General features: G+C 44.6%; 1 pseudogene; it reads right to left on the reverse strand.

The window, feature by feature from the left end:
- Positions 1-958: 958 nt before the first annotated feature.
- On the reverse strand, positions 959-12,930 carry LOC148509634 (nicotinamide N-methyltransferase-like; annotated as a pseudogene).
- Positions 12,931-17,248: the final 4,318 nt, after the last annotated feature.

A 17,248-nucleotide genomic window follows, 5' to 3' on the forward strand; every position in this document is an offset into this window, starting at 1 on the left:
GAGGATACATTTAGTCACTTGAATTCTATTTATTTTCATACTGGAGCTGTGGGAATTTTGAAATATTTATATTGCTACTATTGTTGCATTTTAGACATTTATAGATACTGTTACATATTTCAGTGTATTGATACAATTTCACTGTTGTGTCTTATATGCATTTATTATTTTTTATAGGTTTCTTGCATATGTGTTTTAATAAATTATATTTTATATATTTATGAGCACATCTTTCATTTTTTACAGTGCTGTTTTTCCATGTTCATTTGTTCCAACATACTGTACAGTAGTTAGCGTAGGCACTGAATCCGGAAGCAGAGGTGATAGCATAACCTATATATGTTGTATTAGAAACAAATGGATTGCATTTGAGGAATTGAATATTGTATGTGCAAAGCTAATGTTGTTGATTGTCTGAAAAGGAAATGATATATAGTCAGATACTGAATAAAATAAATTATTCACAAAAGCTAAACTGTTTATTTTAAATTTCTAAGATCAAAAGAAGATAAACAGTTAAATCTAAATTAACATTTTTGATATTTGTTAATTTGTATACAATTTGATTATGATTTTTAGTTAGTTTATACTGTAGTTAGTATAAGGTTAATAAAAAACAGTTATTGGTATAAATATTTTAACATATTTTAATAAGTGATCATTGTGCTAATTGATCTAACTTGACATTTTTGGATCAAAGTTGTATTCTTATTTTTATAGTAATTAAAGTAAGAATGACAGATGAAATACTTTTGGGCTCTCACAGATCTCATATTATTCTGAGAATCATTATTTAACCAAATTCAGATGAATTACATAATAATTTATGTTGTGCTAAGATTAACAACACCAGTGTAATACACCTTTACAATACATTCTGAATGTACTTTATGAAGGTTTAAGTTTGATAAATATAAATTAAGATCTGTAATATTTCTTGTTTTAAGCCCCCCCAGAACTACTTCTCTTTGTGAGCTGCAATGAATATAAGTGAATCATAGTCAGTAAGATCACTCACTGCCTTTCTTCTAAGGACATCACAGTAATCAATAACAAACCCTTCTCCTATAAGAACATTTCTGGCATAATTCTCATCATATTTGAGTATATGGAACCTGTCCTGGCCAATCATGTAATACGTTGCATTTAAAACCCCAAATAATATCAGGTGACCTCCAGGTTTCAGGAATATTGCAATTTTCTTGAGATTTCTGATGTAATCATCTTGGTCTGTGCTGATGAAATCCAGCAGTGCGGCACCGATTACACAGTCAGCTTGAGGTAGGACCACAGGGTCTGTGAGATTTTCTTTTTCAGTATTACATTTCACAATCTGCTTTATTGCTATCTTCAGCCTCATTTATTTGTCTTCATTTTGGTCACTGAAAAATACAAACACAATAATTGTAATTTATGCAATTGCAAGTCCTGCAGTAAAATTACCTCTTGTTCTGGTTTTTGAGCAATGGTTTATGAAACATTAAAATGATGGCATCTGTAGGTAAGCAAGATTTCACCTCTACTGGTGTAAGAGGTTGATGTTTTTGAATTGTTCTCTACTGAGTAATGGCTAGGCTAGTCATATGCTTCCATGCGGTATGCAGTCAGGAAGCCGACAGTCAAAATGCCGACCGCCAGCTTCCACACTGTGCAATCCCTACAGGGGGCTAATGATATTGCCTATCATTATGCCTATACTTGGAGCCCGATGCCCGACATACCAAACAAAGGTAAGCTGGTTGGTGGGTGCTGATAGCCGCAGGGGAGAGGGTTAGGCTAGGGGAAGGTGGGGTTCGGGTTAGTCACCACTGGGGGAGGTTAGGGTTAGGCAACCCCCTGGGGGGGTTAGTTTTAGGCTTTTAGGGTTAGGTTTAGGCTACAGGGATGGGGGGGTTAGGTTAAGGCACTTACGGGTGGGTTAGGGTTAGGCACTAGGTGGAGGTTAGGGTTAGGCACCTCTAAGGGAGGGTTAGGGGGGGAGGTTAGGTATAGTTAGTTTCCTTAACTGTCGGCATCTTCACTGCTGCCGGTGTCAGGATTTGAACCACCAGACATAGGTCCAGCGGTCATTCACACTGATCCCCTACATGCATATATGTTTAATGGGACAGGATTAATTAATGGTGGAGCAGTCATATTTTTGGAGGAATTACATAATTTCTGGGAGGGCGTATATCATTCTTATGAAAGTAAAAAAACTGATTTTTCAACTACTTCAACATTGGCAATTATTTTATTCTTTGGATCTTCCTTACAAATTCAAGGAGACCTTTGTTTGGGATTACACTATTTTCAGTGCAATTCAACTAATGCAATCAAATCATTCAAATGTACAGTACAACAGTAATGTATATAATAAGGAAAAGAGCTTCAACATGTGTGAAGCTGAATGTAGACACATTTGAGCAAATTAAAAGCAGCTCATTAAATATTAGAGCATATTTATTAGAACAATGGTTCCCAAACTCGATCCTCTGGACTATAGACTGTCATTAAAAGTTTAGAATCAGATGGATTAAATGTCCAGCAGAGAAGTCATTACTGCAATGTTATGACCATCACCTATATCAGTTGCAGCCCCAACCAGTAATAGTGTCCCCAGTAGTAGCAGCCCCCACTCAGTAATAGTGTCCCCAGTAGTTGCAGCCCCCCAGTAATAGTGTCCCCAGTAGTAGCAGCCCTCCCATAATAGTGTCCACAGTAGTAGCAGCCTCCCCAAGTGATAGTGTCCCCAGTAGTAGTAGCCCCCCAGTAACAGTGTCCCCAGTAGTAACAGCCCTCCGAGTAATAGTGTTCCCAGTAGTAGCAGCCCACCGAGTAATAGTGTCCCCAGTAGTAGCAGACCCCCAGTGATAGTGTACCCAGTAGTTGCAGCACTCCCAGTAATAGTGTCCCCAGTAGTAGCAGCCCCCCCAAGTGATAGTGTCCCCAGTAGTAGTAGCTCCCCCCCAGTAATAGTGTCCCTAGTAGTAGCCCCCCCAAGTAATAGTGTCCCCAGTAGTAGCAGAACACCCAGTAATAGTGTCCCCAGTAGTAGCAGCCCCCCCCAGTAATTGTGTCCCCAGAAGTTGCAGCCACCCCAGTAATAGTGTCCTCAGTAGTTGCAGCCCCAACCAGTAATAGTGTCCCCAGTAGTAGCAGCCCCCCAGTAATAGTGTCCCCAGTAGTTGCAGCCCCCCCAGTAATAGTGTCCCCAGTAGTAGCAGCCCTCCCATAATAGTATCCTCAGTAGTAGCAGTCTCCCCAAATGATAGTGTTCCCAGTAGTAGTAGCCACCCCAGTAATGGTGTCCCAAGTAGTAGCAGCCCTCCCAGTAATAGTGTCCCCAGTAGTAGCAACCCCCCGAGAAATGGTGTCCCCAGTAGTTGCAGCACCCCCAGTAATAGTGTCCCCAGTAGTAGCAGCCCCCCCAATTGATAGTGTCCCCAATAGTAGTAACTCCCCCCAGTAATAGAGTCTCCAGTAGTAGCAGCCCCCCCAGTAATAGTGTCCCCAGTAGTAGCAGCCCCCGCCCCAGTTATAGAGTCCCCAGTAGTAGCAGCCCCCCGAGTGATGGTGTCCCCAGTAGTAGCAGCCCCCCCAGTAACAGTGTCCCAAGTAGTAGCAGTCCCCCAAGTGATAGTGTCCCAACTAGTAGTAGCTCCCCCCCAGTAATAGTGTCCCCATTAGTAGCAGCCCCCCCAGTAATAGTGTCCACAGTAGTTGCAGACCCCACAGTAATAGTGTACCCAGTAGTAGCAGCCCCCCAGTAATAGTGTCCCCAGTAGTAGCAGCCCCCCAAGTGATAGTGTCACCAGTAGAAGTAGTTCCCCCCGGTAATAGTGTCCCCAGTAGAAGCAGCCCCCCAGTAACAGTGTCCATAGTAGCAGCAGCCCCCCCAAGTGATAGTGTCCCCAGTAGTAGTAACTCCCCCCAGTAATAGTGTCCCCAGTAGTAGCAGCCCCCCCTGCAATAGTGTCCCTAGTAGTAGCAGCCCCCCTGTAATAGTGTCCCCAGTAGTAGCAGCCCTGCCAGTAATAGTGTACCCAGTAGTAGCAGCCCCCCAATTAATGGTGTAACCAGTAGTAGCAGCCCCCCAGTGATAGTGTCCCGAGTAGTTGCAGCCTCCCAGTGATAGTGTCCCCAGTAGTAACAGCCCCGCCAGTAATAGTGTCCCCAGTTTTAGCAGCCCCCCCGTAATAGAGTCCCCAGTAGTAGCAGTCTCCCCAAGTGATAGTGTCCCTTAGTAGTAGCTCCCCCAGTAGTGGTGTCCCCAGTAGTAGCAGCCCTCCCAGTAATAGTGTCTCCAGTATTAGTAGCCCTCCTAGTAATGGTGTCCCAAGTAGTTGCAGCCACCCCAGTAATAGTGTCCCCAGTAGTTGCAGCTCCCCTAGTAATAGTGTCCCCAGTAGTAGCAGTCCCCCCAAGTGATAGTGTCCCAACTAGTAGTAGCTCCACCCCAGTAATAATGTCCCCATCAGTAGCAGCCCCCCAGTAATAGTGTCCACAGTAGTTGCAGCCCCCCCAGTAATAGTGTCCCCAGTAGTTGCAGCCCTCCCAGTAATAGTGTACCCAGTAGTAGCAGCTCCCCCAGTAATAGTGTCCCCAGTAGTAGCAGCGCTCCAAGTAATTGTGTCCCCATTAGTAGATGCATTCCCCCCAATTAATGGTGCCCTCAGTAGTAGCAGCCTCCCCAGTGATAGTGTCCCCAGTAGTTGCAGCCCCACCAGTAATAGTGTCCCCAGTAGTAGCAGTCCCCCCAAGTGATAGTGTCCCAACTAGTAGTAGCTCCCCCCCAGTAATAGTGTCCCCATCAGTAGCAGCCCCCCCAGTAATAGTGTCCACAGTAGTTGCAGCCCCCCCAGTAATAGTGTCCCCAGTAGTTGCAGCCCTCCCAGTAATAGTGTCCCCTGTAGTAGCAGCTTCCCCAGTAATAGTGTCCCCAGTAGTAGCAGCCCTCCAAGTAATAGTGTCCCCATTTGTAGGAACAGCCCCCCAATTAATTGTGTCCTCAGTAGTAGCAGCCCCCCAGTAATAGTGTCCCCAGTAGTTGCAGCCCCCCAGAAATAGTGTCCCCAGTAGTAGTAGCTCCCCCCAGTAATAGTGTCCCCAGTAGTAGCAGCCCCCCTAGTAATGGTGTCCCCAGTATTAGCAGCCCCCCAAGTGATAGTGTTCCCAGTAGTTGCAGCCCCCCAAAGTGATAGTGTCCCCAGTAGTAGTAGCTCCCCCCAGAAATAGTGTCCCCAGTAGTAGCAGCCCCCCCAGTAATAGTTTCCCCAGTAGAAGCAGCCCCCCCAGTTATAGTGTCCCCAGTAGTAGCAGCCCCCCGAGTAATGGTGTAACCAGCAGTAGCACCATCCCCAAGGGATAGTGTCCACAATAGTTGCAGCCCCCCTGTGATAGTGACCCCAGTAGTAGCAGCCCCCCCTGCAATAGTGTCCCCAGTAGTTGCAGCCCCCCAGTAATAGTGTCCCCAGTAGTAGCAGCCCCCCTAGTAATAGAGTCTCCAGTAGTTGCAGCCCCCCAGTAATAGTGTCCCCAGTAGTAGCAACCCCCCCAAGTGATAGTGTCCCCCCTGTAGTGCAGAAACACAGGTTACAAAAACAAAATAAAAAAATACACTTACCTGAATCCACGATCCTGCTCCGGACACTGCTCCCGCCGCCGCACGTCAGTCCTCCCAGGCTGGTGCAGTCTGGAACTATGGGAGAGACATCATCACAGCATGACGTCTCACCCATTACCCACTGCAGGAGCCAGAAGGGAGCCGGCTCTTGCAGTGGGAGCGCAGCAGTCAATGAGAGTCTATCTGACATTTATTGGCTGCTGATTCACACACATTTCTGCCAGTGCTGGTGGAGGATGTGTGTGCAGCAGCCAATGATTCTATAAAAGGTCCCTGCATTGGCGCCAATTTTCACTCCGGCTGTGGACAGTGAAGAGGGAGAGTGGGAGTTAGGGCTGGCTGGGCTGTGTTGTGTTGTGCTGTGCTGCTGTTGTTCATAGGGGCTGTGTCCACTCCTCCAAAGTCCATAGGGGCTGGCTGGGCTGTGTTGTGCTGCTGTTGTCCATAGGGGCTGGCTGGGTTGTGTTGTGCAGTAGTTTTCCATAGGGGCTGTGTCCACTCCAAAGTTACAGGAGCTGGCTGGGCTGTGTTGTGCAGTGTCCCATAAAGGCTGTAGTCCTAAAGGGGTGCTGTAGTGTTGTCCAGGGGGTGATCTGTCCATCAGGGGTGTTCCCCCCAAGTGCAAAACAACAATTATTTTTTACTGTGTTTGTGAATTGTGTGTGCTGTAACCACAGTGCATCAACAAAGTAGCACCAAGCCTGCACCTGTGTCATAAATCAAGGGCCGGCTGGCTCGTCTGTTAAAGGGTGCTGTAACACCCAAAGTGCACTCCAAAAAATATAAAAAATAAATGTTTTTGTGTTTGTGAATTGTGTGCGCTGTAGCCACACTTGCATCAACAAAGTAACACCAAACATGCGCCTGTGTCATAAATCAAGGGCTGGCCAGCTCATCTGTTAAAGGGTGCTGTAACCCCCAAAGAGCACTCCAAAAAAATGTAAAAAATCTTTTTTTCTGTGTTTGTGAATTGTGCGCTGTAGCCGCATGTGCATCAACAAAGTAGCACCAAGCATGCACCTGTGTCATAAGTAAAGGGCCAGCTGGCTCATCTCTTAAAGGGTGGTGTAACCCCCAAATTGCACTCCAAAAAAAAAACATTCTTCTTTTCTGTGTTGTGAATTGTATGCACTGTAGCCGCACGTGCATCAACAAAGGAGCAGTGCCAATCTTGCGCCTGTGTCATTAGTCTGTTAAAGGGTGGTGTAACCCCCAAAGTGCACTGCAAAAAAAATAAAAAATTCTTCTTTTCTGTGTTGTGAATTGTATGCCCTGTAGCCGCACGTGCATTAACAAAGGAGCAGCGCCAAGTGTACGCCTGTGCCATAAGTCTGTTAAAGGGTGGTGTAGCTCCCAAAGTGCACTCCAAAAAAAAAAAAAAATTCTTCTTTTTTGTGTTGTGAATTGTGTGCACTGTAGCCACACGTGCATCAACAAAGGAGCAGTGCCAAGCATGCACCAGTGTCATAAGTCTGTTAAAGGGTAGTGTAACCCCCAAAGTGCACTCCAAAAAAAGATTTAAAATTCTTATTTGCTGTGTTGTGAATTGTATGCGCTGTAGCCGCACATGCATCAACAAAGGAGCAGTGCCAAGAATGCGCCTGTTTCATAAGTCTGTTAAAGGGTGGTGTAACCCCAAAAGTGTGCTCCAAAAAAATAAAAAATTCTTCTTTTCTCTGTTGTGAATTGTGTGTGCTGTAGCCGCACGTGCATCAACAAAGGAGCAGTGCCAAGCGTGCACCTGTGTCATAAGTAAAGGGCCGGCTGGCTCATCTCTTAAAGGGTGGTGTAACCCCCAAAGTGCACTCCAAATAAAATAAAAAATTCTTCTTTTCTGTGTTTGTGTGCGCCTTAGCCGCATATATATAGCAATATAACATAAGTGGATGACCAAACTTTGTCCGATAAAAATAAAATAGGAAAAGATCAAGAACCACTTCCTCCTAGTGCTGAAGCTGCTGCCACTAGTCAAGACATAGACGTTAAAATGCCATCAACGTCGTTTGCCAAGGCCGATGGCCAATGTCATAGTAGAGGGCAAAAAAAATCCCAAATGACAAAATTCAGGAAAATGACCTAAAAAAAAACATTTAAATCATCTGAGGAGAAATATAAACTTGCCAATATGCCATTTACGACACAGAATGGAAAGGAATGGCTAAGGTCTTTCCCTATTTTCATGACTAGTGGTTCAGCTTCACTTGACGATGGAAGCCCTCTTCCCGCTACAAAAATCAAATGAGTTAAGCTGGCAAAAGCACAGCAAAGAACTGTGCGTTCTAAGAAGATATCACAAATCCCCAAGGAGAGTCCAAGTTTGGCGACGGTTGCGATGCCTGACCTTTCCAACACTGGATGGGAATTGGTGGCTCCTTCCACCATTTACACGCCCTCTGCAAGAGCTGGAAGGAGCACCCACAGTACACTTGCTGAAATTCAAATTGAAGATGTCACTATTGAAGTACAACAGGATGAGGATACTGGTGTAGCTGGCGCTGAGGAGGAAGTTGAGGAGGAGGATTCGGATGGTGATGTGGTTTGTTAAAATCAGGCTCTGGGGGAGACAGTTGTTATCTGTTCGATGAAAAAGCCCATCACGGTCATGCCTGGGCAGAAGACCAAACATTCTACCTCTTTGGTCTTGCAATATTTCTATCCAAATCCAGACAACAACTGTCTTGCCATATGTACCATATGTAAAGGTGAAATAAGTAGGGGTAGGGACATTAATCACCTAGGAACATCCTAGGTCAGGATCGGAAGAAGTCCTGCAGGCCATGCAACTGGCATGACTGACTGTAATATCCAGGATTCCTCTGGAGGATCCAGCATTGCTACACCTACTGCTGCCACTGCTGCTGTTGCTGCTGGGAGTCGTTCATCATCCCAGAGAGAAAGTAGGAACACCACTACTTTTACTAAACAATTGAACCTCCAACAGTCCTTAATGAGGAGGATGAAGTACGACAGCAGTCACCTTGAAGCAAAATGGATAATTGAGGCCTTGACTGCTATGTTGGTGTTAGACGTTTATCCGGTATCCACCATTAGTGCAGTGGGATTTAGACAATTGATGGAGGTAGTGTGTCCCCGGTACCCAATCCCATCTAGATTCCACTTCACTAGGCAGGCGATACCGAGAATGTACAGAGATGTCAGAAAAAGTGTCCTCAGTGTCCTAAAAATGCAGTTGTACCCAATGTCCACTTAACCATGGACATGTGGACAAGTGGAACAGGGCAGACTAAGGACTGTATGATTGTGACAGCCCACTGGGTAGATGTATTGCCTTACGCAGTAACAACAGCAGCATCACCAGTAGCAGCTGCTCAGAAACGCCAGCTTGTTCCAAGGCAGGCTATGCTGTGTATCACCGGTTTCAGTAAGAGGCACACTGCTGACAACCTCTTAGAGAAACTGAGGAAAATCATCGCCCAGTGGCTTACCCCACTTAGACTCTCCTGGGATTTGTGATATCTGACAATGCCACCAATATTTTGCGGGCATTATATATGGGCAAATTCCAGCATGTCCCATGTTTTGCTCACACAATATATTTTGTGGTGCAGAATTTAGTGAAAAATGACAGGGGCGAGCAGGAGATGCTTTGGGTGGCCTGAAAAATTTCTGGCCACTTTCGCCATTCAGCGACTGCATGCCAAAGACTGGAGCACCAGCAAACACTGTTGAACCTGCCCTGCCATCACCTGAAGCAAAAGGTTGTGACATGGTGGAGCTCAACCCTTTATATGCTTCAGAGGATGGAGGAGCAGCAAAAGGCCATTCAAGTCTATACATCCACCTATGACATAGGCAAAGATGGGGGTATGCACCTGACGCAGTGGAGAATGATTTCCGTGTTGTGCAAGGTTCTCCAGCCCTTCGAACTTGCCACACATGAAGTCAATTCAGACACTGCCAGCTTGAGTCAGGTCATTCCCCTCATCAGGCTTTTGCAGAAGCAGCTGGAGAAAGTGAAGGAGACGCTAAGATGGAGCGATTCTGCTTAGCATGTGGGACTTGTGGATGAAGCCCTTCATTTGCTTTGCCAGGATTTGAGGGTGGTCTGTTGAAATCAGACCACTACATTTTGGCCACCGTGCTCGATCCTAGGTTTAAAGCCTATGTGGTGTCTCTCTTTCTGGCCGACACAAGCCTGCAGAGGTGCAAAGACCTGATGGTAAAAACACTGTCAGCTGAAGCGGAACGTGACACGTCAACAGCTCCTTCTTCATTTTCTCCCACAACTGGGTCTGCCAGGAAGCAACTTAGGTATCCAAAGCAACCCACTGGTGGTGATGCAGGGCAGGGAGGACCAAGTTTGGACATCTGGTCTGGACTGAAGGAACTGGCAACAATTTCTGACATGTCTACTGTCACTGCATATGATACTGTCACCATTGACAGAATGGTGGAGGATTACATCGGTGACAGCATCAAAGTAGGCATGTCAAACAGTCCGTACCTGTACTGGCAGGAAAAAGAGGCAATTTGGAGGCCCCTTTACCAACTGGATCTATTTTACCTAAGTTGCCCCCCCTCCAGTGTGTACTCCGAAAGAGTGTTTAGTGCAGCCAGGAACCTTCTCACCGAAAGGTGTAGAAGGTTGCTTTGGAGAAGATGATGTTCATCAAAATGAACTATCAATTCTTCCAGGGAGTCCAGCCTCCAGAACGTACAGAGGGACCTGTGGTGGTGGATTCCAGCTTGAACGAATTAATACTCTGTGAGGATGAGGATGTACACAACACTGAAGAGGGTGAGGAATCAGTGGATGAGGAGGATGAGGATGACATCTTGCCTCCGTAGAGTCAGTTTGTGCAGGGACAGATTAATTTCCAGCTTGTTTTGTGGGGGCCCAAACGAACCAATCATATCAGCCACAGTCGTGTGGCAGACCCTGGCACTGAAATGATTGGTTTGTTAAAGTGTGCATGTCCTGTTTATACAACATAAGGGTTGGTCGGAGGGCCCAAGGACAATTCCATCTTGCACCTTTTTATTTTCTATGCATTATGTACTCTTTGGGGCCTAGTTTTTCAATGCCATCCTCTCTGCCACTGCAGTGTCACTCCTAGATGGGCCATGTGTTTGTGCCGCCCACTAGTATCGCTTTGCATAGTCATACAGCTACCTCGGTGCAACCTTTTGGACTAGAAACAATATTGTGAGGTGTGAGGTGTTCAGAATAGACTGGCAATGAGTGGAAATTAAGGATATTGAGGTTAATAATAGCATAGGAGCAGAAAAACCCTCAAATTAGCTGTTTTTATGCTTTTTAAAAAAAAATACAGATCCAAAACACAAAACCCAGAACCCAAAACATAGAAGGGTGGTTTTGGCAAAACCAATCCAGATCCAAAACACGAAGAAAGATCCAGATCCAAAACCAAAACACAAAACACGAAAAGTGGCCGGTGCACACCCCTAGTTCAAATTATGTTCAAATATCAAACTCAATAAACTCGTTTAGTCACTCTGGACAGAAGTTCCTCAACAAGTATATTCAGAATATCTCCCTAATTATGAGTTTATTGAACCTGTCACCCCCTCTACATGTTTTAGAGTTATACTCAATTCCCATAACCATAAGTTCCAAAAGATTATTAAAATGATTCAAAGAAAAATGTTTTGATATAGAATGGAGGCATTTACCACTAAGAATATTTCTTGTGTGTTAAATTAATCTTTTACACAATGCTCTAGTCACTAGAGTCTAGTGGTTGTGCCAACATACTGTAATTTACAGCTGTACTCCAGAATATAAATTACATATGTCATACAGTACTATAGTTAATGTACCTTTTAATAAGATACCTTCCTCCTGTCACAATGGATGTAAATGTATATGTAATTAATTTGTTTTAATAAAGTGTCTTTGATACATTTATTACCAAATTGAGTGCATTAGAAGTTTTATTTCTTAAAACTGTTAAATGCGCTGTCTTTTTGAGAGACAAGCTTCATCTTATCTCGTGCTGCTAGGCTTATATAAAGTTATTTTCTTATGGTGTCCCAATGTCCCATTCATAAAAAACTACATTTATTAATGCATTACTACATATACAGGGTCTCTTCCAGCCCTTATATTCAAAAAGGCACAGCAGGGCTTACAGTTGAATTTGTGCCCTTCAAAACCTCTGGCAATTAGCAGACTTATGGCCAACAACTGAGAAGACACAGCAACTCAAAACATCTCCAGATGCTCCACATATTAATAAAATATTTAATACATAGAGATAGACAAGAAAATAATGCTGCAACAATATCGAACATGGGGCCTGATTCAGACCCACTCGCGAGCGGCTGTCCGCTCGCAAGTGGGTCGATGGTCTGCACTGAGCATGCGCACGACGGAGGGAGCTCCGTCGTGCGCATGCGCCAGACACGACGAGCGAAGGACTTTCCTTCGCTCGTTGTGTCCGATCAAAGGGGGCGTGCTGTCAATGTTGATTGACAGCACGCCCCCTTTGGTGGGCGTGCCGGGGGCGTGCCTCCCTGACGGGGGCGTTCCCACGGGAACGCCTCCCGTCAGAAGCCGGCCCACTGACATCACTAGTGATGTCAGTGGGAGTGATTTTAGCTCTGATAGAGCCAAAATCACTCCGGAGCTTGCGGTTGAAAACCTCAACCGCAGGCTCCGGCTCGCAATTTCGATGGTCGCGATGGTCACGACCATCGCGGCCATCAAAATGCACGCTCGTATAGCCTGTGGGTGGTGACCCACAGCTATACGAGCGTCCAGGAGGACGCTCCATGAAAATGGAGCCCGGCCCTCATGCAGAGCGTGCGCTCTGCTCAGAGCGTACGGCTCTGAATGAGGGCCATGGACCCACAATTTACAGGTGGTAGTTTCTCCACTCCAATAATATATTTACTTGGTTCCAGTGTACAACCCTGGAAGGTTTTATGGGTTAACTGTCAAAATGAGATAAGCATTCAAGAAGGCCCTTAAACTATGGTCTGGACTCCTGACACAAAGTAGTACCCCATGCTCACCATAAACCCAGAGGCAGTGCCCAATTGCACTGCACAGACCTCCCCTCCAAAACTTTTATATCAGAGGTTAACTTTTCCAACACCAATTAAAGCCAACACTACAGTAAGGAATAATGCAGTTCAGGGCTGCTAGGTGGAGTAGCTGTGCCCCTTTATCAAATTTCAACTAAATAAGGCATATAATAACATAGCACTATGTATTACAATATACTGTACATACCCTCCTTGAAAATACTGCGGAACTTTTCCATGGGAAATTTCAATGAGTCATCTGCAAAGACCATGTTTGTGCTATTGGAAAAATAAGTATCCAGATATGCTCTTGAATCAAATCCATGTACATGATAGAGTTTGTGGCAGCTGGAAGTTATCTTGTAATATTACACCACAGACTGGTCACTTATGTATTTTGTCTCAGGAGTTCTGTTTATATCCACTATGATCCAGCTGTTTACATTCATCATGTGCAGGAACATCCAAATTATTACATGATTATATGTCTTCTTCATGTGATGATCATGGGGATGCAGGTGATGGTATCATAATCTCCTAATGTGGAATAAATTGTTACCACATGGGTCTGATTGCTGTTTGTTTGAAGCATAAGGTATTGAAGGATTTCAGAGGAAGGTGCTCCAGGGCCAAACTGTTGTGGGCAGAGCTCAGTCAGCTGCAACTGTGTGAATGTAGGCCTGCCATGATGCAGAAGATGACACCCTCAGACAATGTTGAGGCATTTTTGTTGTCCTTTGAGAGGATGGCAACTTGGCTTAAGTGGCCAATAAAGTATTGTTTGGCACAATTGGCTATTAATTTAATGGGGAAAGTCCAACAGGCCTATGTGGATATGAGCAAAGCCCAGGTGGTGAATTGTCAGCAGATAAAGACAGCAATTCTGGCATGGGCAGGGGTGAAAGGGCCTGGTAAGACACAGCATTTATATGACTGGTGATGTAGACTGAGGTCCACAACACTTGCTCAGCTAGCTGATCTGACAAAGTTAACCCAGAGTTGGTTAGAGCCCGAACACAACCTGCCAGAAATGATCCTGGAAATCATAGCAATTGAACATTGTATGCAGAACCTAAAGTGGGAGCTGCAAGAATGGGTTCTGCAGAGCAATTTGCAGTTATTTGAGGAGCTTGCAGTAGCCATTGAACGATATGCCCTGGGAAATATGGCCCAGTCAGAGAATGCAAGGCCAATATTCAGAAAATAACCAGAATAGGATGTTGGCACAGATTGGAGGGTGACCCCAAAGGGGTGCTTTAAGAGGGGTGAACCATGGAATTTTTAGAGGAATTGTCCAAATCAACTTGAACTGATGGATTGCTCAGTGGGGCAACGGAGCCATACATTCTCTATCTGTGTGGCTATATCCTTATCTCTGGATAGCCCACTGCTGTTCTGAGTGGCAGTCCAGATAGAGCAGCAAGTAGTGTTGGTCTTGATGGATTCAGGCAGTGAAGTCACCCTGGTGTCCAGAAGGACTGATGGACTGGCTACCACCAGTAAGGGTCCTACAGTATGTGTCCACAGGGACACTAATAAATATGACCATGTCTGTCTTTACATGACTAAGAGGGGACAAATGGTGCAAGTGATAGTGGTAAAATTACCAAAGTTGCCGTATCTCCTAATTCTGGGGTGAGATTTTCCCCTGTTCCTGGAGATTATACTTGACCGAATCAGTTGGAACATGCCGGCAATTTAATTACTGGCCAGATATCTGACTTTATAAGATCCTGTTGCTCACATTCTGCAATCAGAGGGAGAAATCAGAAAGCAGCAAGATCTGGAGCCTGTGTGTCAGGCTTTGGCTGCAATCAGACCTGTATCTCCTACCAGAAGGTATAAAAAAGGCCTGCTTAGAAAAGGATGGGAGGAAACAGATACATGACATGTTGGTGGAGAAAATCTGGTCTCATGTGTCCAGGAATGTTAGGGGTAAATTTACTAAAGTGAGAGTTTCTAGAAGTGGAGGTGTTGCCCATAGCAACCAATCAGATTCTACTTAACAGTTAAGTAGCGCCTTCTAGATGATAATAGCTAGAATCTGATTGGTTGCTATGGGCAACATCTCCCCTTCTAAAAACTCTCACTTTAGTAAATTTACCCCTAACTCTCCAAAACTTAGCTGGAGACCAATTAAAGGATTGTGCATTGGTGAATGTAAATGTAATTATTATTATTTATTATTATCCTTTATTTATATGGTGCCACAAGGGTTCTGCAGTGCCTTACTCAGTACATAACAAGTGAGCACACAAGAAAAACAGTTATAAACAGTACAAACAATGCAGGACAAATACACAATTTATACATTGCTGCATAACATTTAAATAAGCAGCATGGTGTCAGCAACCAAGGGTTAGGTGCGGTTGTAAATTAAAGTAGGAGTAAGTGAGGGAGAAGCACATGAGGGAAGAGAGCCCTGCTCATGAGAGCTTACATTCTAAAGGGGAGGGGGCAGACAAACAGGGGTGACACAGATGGGCTGGATTGTGAGGAAGTAACATGGAGTAGTGGGTTAGGATGAGAGCTGGAAAGCTTTGAGGAAGAAAGGGGTATTGAGAGCCAATTTCAAGTTTAGGAGCCAAGAAGCAAAGTTAACATGGAGTTTTGAGTTAAGGCCAGGGGGACGAGGAAAGGCAGCTACTCGAGGAAGTTGGAAAAGGCCACTGATATGAGCATTGAATGCAAATAATGAAGTGGAGAGTTTAGAAGGTGAGAGTTGGTGGGAGTGACCAGATGATAGAAGTACCCCAACACCAACACTGTGGCAACCTCCAGGCCAGGGAGTGTGGAAGAATGTGATGCTCCCAAAGGAGACAGCTGCAGGAGAAGTGGTGTCAGATGGGTAAGTCCAGGATTTGGTGATGGCTAGGAGATTGAAGGAGTTGAGTATGAAGCCGTAATGGACAGGGACCAGTAGATTATAGACAGTACTGGCATTCAAGAGGAGACAGGAGAGAGGGACAGAGTTGGGAGGAGAGAGAAGGATATTGTTAGGGTTGCTGTAGTGTGGGGTTGAGATTGATTTAGAGAAGGGCGATAAGGAGAGTGTGGGTATGTGGTGGGCTTCTGAGTGAGGAAGGGTGACAGCAAGTGGTGGGCAATGTGGAGGTTTAGTGTGGTGTCGGTGGAGAAGAAGAGGTGTAACTTGGAGAAAAGGGATGGTGCAGGGCTTATGAGTTATGGGAGATGCGGTGGAGAGTACTAGATGGGATGAACAGACAGAGGAGAGGAGGGAGGGATAGGAGAAAATGGAGGGAGAAAATAAATGGGAACTGGTCGTAGAGGAAAGTATTATGTAGCTTGAGTGAGGAGGGGAGTAGAAGAAACATTGCGTAGATGAGGGATTGGGGGGAGGAAAAAGCAGTAGTAGTGATGAGAGTGAGATACAGTAAAGTTAAAATGTCTAAAAATCAGATAAAAGGAAGAACAGTGTTAGTTGATGTAAAGGCACAACTATAAGAGTATATAATAAACAAAATGAGTTTTAAGCTGTTAAAGTTGCAGGACTTTAAATTAAGGATAAAGCATTCCTATAGATGAGGTGTTTAAAAATGGTAGATACTACAGTGGTGTAGAGATAAATTGATAGTGGTATAGGAATAACATACAGTGTAGGGTCAAACAAATATACATGCAAAAATTAAAAATGCAGCAATCCACCTGGTAGTTGCTTGCAATGCTGAAGGTGTGTTCAGGTTATAATGAAAGCTGGTGGCTGAGTTGCAGGGTAAAAGCTCAGAAGAACCTTTTTAAGTTGTAAATAGTTCTTTTTTAAATGATGTCCTCCTGTCTTCCTCCTGTTTAACTCTTGTCTAACTCTTCAAATTATGCTGTGCATATAAAACCACTTAGAAAAAAAACCCACTTTGAAATGAAAACCAATGCAGCCTTCTAACAGGCCTGCAGCCTGAAACCTACTGAGTATTTAGTGAAGCATACATGTGTAGTCACTGATTACACCCCAACCCCCAATAACCTCACCCACACCAGATACAAGTCATAAAATTCTAATACAAACAGACAGACCCTAAGCAGCATCCCATGTATCTAAGAGTTAAAAAATAGTTAAATTGCAAGACCTTAAGTCACTCTGGTTTTTGCAGATAATAATTAATAACAAAATACCTATGAAATCAGTATAATCATACAGGACTGCTATTTCTATGTCAGATGACTGGTCCCAATAAATTACCTACGAAATCAGTATAATCATACAGTAATGGAAATGAATGTATAGAAGGTTATGGGACTGGCTGAAAGACAAGCATACTTTAGAATAAAAGGGGACCTGCTATGTAGGGTAGTGGTGGTTTAAGGAAAATGAGTTAAACAGCTCTTGGTACAATGGGTACATGTTCCTTTGATTTTGGCAGTGGCCCATGTACACCCATATACACCCAAGAGAGGGCATTTGGGAGAGTAGAAAACTCTCAATTGGACACTCCAGAAATGTTACTGGCCAGGCATCTGCATGGCAGTTAGGAGATACTGCCAAGTTTGCACAGTCTGCCTAGACATAATTATAGATTTCCCGGGTACCCCTTCCTATAGTCCCAGGTTCAAAACTAAAGCAAGACTTAAAGGAGAAAGTCTCATCTCTGAACTTTTCAGGGTTTAGTCAGTTAC

This window comes from Taudactylus pleione, unplaced genomic scaffold, assembly GCF_031769625.1.
Source record: "Taudactylus pleione unplaced genomic scaffold, aTauple2 ptg000318l, whole genome shotgun sequence".
NCBI lineage: Eukaryota > Metazoa > Chordata > Amphibia > Anura > Myobatrachidae > Taudactylus > Taudactylus pleione.